Below are 2,531 nucleotides of genomic sequence, written 5' to 3'. Positions count from 1 at the left end.
TTTGGTTCTCACAGTGAGACAACATCAGCATGTTGCTGATGCTTTTCCTCCCTTTGGCCCAGGTGAACTCAATACAGCAATCTCTCTTTTCGGAGTGTCCGTCTCAGTACTTGCTGAAAAGACAGAATCACTGCATTACTTAAGCTTACTCTCCAGGATCCTGAAAAACGACTTTCCAAACTAATAGAGAGCTTTGCCCATTTCTCTGTGCATGCAAGATTACTCAGAAGGAATTAAGTTCAAGCCAGATAACCTTGGTAAATAAAGCCCCATTGCATTCTGCCCATACAATTTTTTTGTCTCTTTCCTCCAAGTCTTGTTTATTATAGCACAATTTTACAGTTCCACAGGTTAAGAGAAGAGAGATCTCTTTTATTGATTCCACCAAGCATAAGAAGCCCAATGCAAACAGGAACACAAACTATTTTATCTGCTACAACGATTTTTAGCCCTGGCTGCCCAATTACCTTTGCCTGAAGAGGTTTTGTCAATACAGTGAAATTTAGTAGTGAAAAACAAAGGCAAAAGCTAATTGAGAGAGGGGACCCTTCTGAGCTGGAGGGCTGTTTTGCCCATTCCTGGTGTTTGGAAACAACCTGTTTTGTTGGATTTAGCTAAGGGTCGTCCTTGAGTTTACTTTCTGGATGTTTGATAGGCACAATTAGCATGGGAAGCAGCTGCATATCATTACCCCATAGCTGAAGCCATTCCAGAGATGATCTAAGGGATTTCTCCATATGGACTAAATGACCAGGGCCCTGACTTGGTTTCTACGGTTGGTGAGTACCTCCAGAAAGCATTCTCAGAGCAGTCCACAAACTTTTTGGTTTAGCTGTGTGCCATTTACTGACAATCAGGAGTTACTGGCTGGATCATGGGACCAGCGTGTGGCAGGGAATTCTGGAAAGAGAAATGGCTCCTCTACCTCCACTACCAAACTAGCCTTTCTGTTTCTCCCAGTCAAGTGGTTGCTGGGGCCTATACCTGGCTGCTGTGCAGAAGACCTCACTGTGGACTAGCGGATGTCCCATTGCTGAGAGTCATTGCCGAGTCGTAATGACGCATGGCATTTTTGCCAGAACGGAGTGGTTGAGAGGTGATGGCAGCAAGCCATTGAGATGATAATGGTTATGTTAAGCTGTGTATATTAGACCCCTGCTGTCTGCCTTGGCCAGCTACTTTGGAGTTCTCGTGGGGATTCCTGGAGAGTTCCCATTGGTTGGGGAAGTGCCGGAGGAGGGATTTCTGGTTGGTGGTTGCTGGAGGAGCGCCGTGGGTGGCGTTTGGGAGAGTTCCCGGGGAGCGTGTGTGAAGTGTGCTGGTGGAGTTCAGAAATAAAGTTTGTTCCTGCTTGAGCCGCTCGTGATTTGTGCCCAGCCAGACTGCGGCATCCCATGGGGAAAGCTGGTGTGAGACTTTGTCTCCTGATGCTAGACACTCACCTGAGGCAGTTGGAAACTGAGGGTCCTGGAGTAGATGGTAAAGTGGAGGCTCCTGAGAAGAGCTTGGCCCCCAGAGATCTGGGAACGCTCCTTTCCCTCAACTGCCTTGGAAGATCCGTGCTACGTCAAAGTTCTCTCCTTCATGAATAGCATTTATAGAGAGACTCGGTTCTCAAGAAGAAAACTTCTTCATGAGTTGTGAACTGAAGCGAGAAAAGGCTCAGGGAGTCAGTTCTCTCAGCTGTTTTCCCCCACCCCCAACCAAAGTTTTCAATTGGCAGAAAAAAAAATATTGCTCTTTGGTTAAAAAGAAAATTTAAGAATCTTTGTGACCCAAGCATACCTCTTAACGGCTTCCTTTAAGCTATAGTCAGGACGTTCATGTGTTTGGTACCAACCTAGCTTGCTGAGGAAGCCTGTCCTTAGTTCTGACTCGGCTGTGGATGCTTTATTCTTATACACAGCAGCCCCCACCAAGCCCTTCTCACATAGGTCTTACTCCATTGACTCAGCCATCGGGGTGCTGGAGGTGTGGGTGTTGGACCTCATTCTAATTACTGATTCAAGGACCTGCACAGCAGGTTTCCATGTTTATGAAATAGTGATGAGATAAATAATTCTTGCACTAGACAATTCATTTCTCTGAACTGGAAACAAAGGAGGAAGTTGTTCTCAAACATGCGTTCAAGCCAAACCAGGGAAAACTATTTACATGGCATGTATATTGTGTTAGGTACAAGTCATCCAGAGGTGCTCAGGTTATATGCAAATACTACACCATTATAAATAAAGGACTGGATCGTCTGCAGGTTTTGGTATCTGCAAGGGGGTTCTGGAATCAACCCCTGTAGATGGTTGTATTTTCTTTTTTTAAAAAAGAAACTGTTATTGAACTGAGGGGAGATTTCATTATATTGACGACTTTCAACTCCTGTCTGATTCAATAAAATCACTGAAGGATAAGACAAGTTTCTTTTGTTGAGGTGCCAAAGCTATTGTCCCACGGGAGATAGTTTTGTAAAACAGCCTTATAAAAACAAATCTGAATATTGAGGAAAGTGAAAAGGTAAAATAAACATGAGTGCAGGC

The 2,531-nt window shown here is 44.6% G+C and overlaps 1 protein-coding gene across 1 annotated transcript in view; it reads left to right on the top strand.

Annotated features, from left to right (window-relative positions):
- The first annotated feature begins 489 nt into the window (after nucleotides 1-489).
- The window catches only part of Cnga1 (cyclic nucleotide gated channel subunit alpha 1), a 74,117-nt gene continuing 72,075 nt past the window's right edge, over nucleotides 490-2,531 (top strand). The window contains exon 1 of the mRNA XM_078021262.1: nucleotides 490-779. The gene's annotated coding sequence lies outside the window, so the exon portion shown is untranslated. The remainder of the gene's footprint in view (nucleotides 780-2,531) is intronic.

The sequence above is a fragment of the Ictidomys tridecemlineatus genome, chromosome 9 (genome assembly GCF_052094955.1).
Source record: "Ictidomys tridecemlineatus isolate mIctTri1 chromosome 9, mIctTri1.hap1, whole genome shotgun sequence".
Lineage (NCBI taxonomy): Eukaryota > Metazoa > Chordata > Mammalia > Rodentia > Sciuridae > Ictidomys > Ictidomys tridecemlineatus.
Note: the sequence above shows the minus strand (reverse complement) of the source record. Positions and strands in the feature narration are given on the sequence as shown.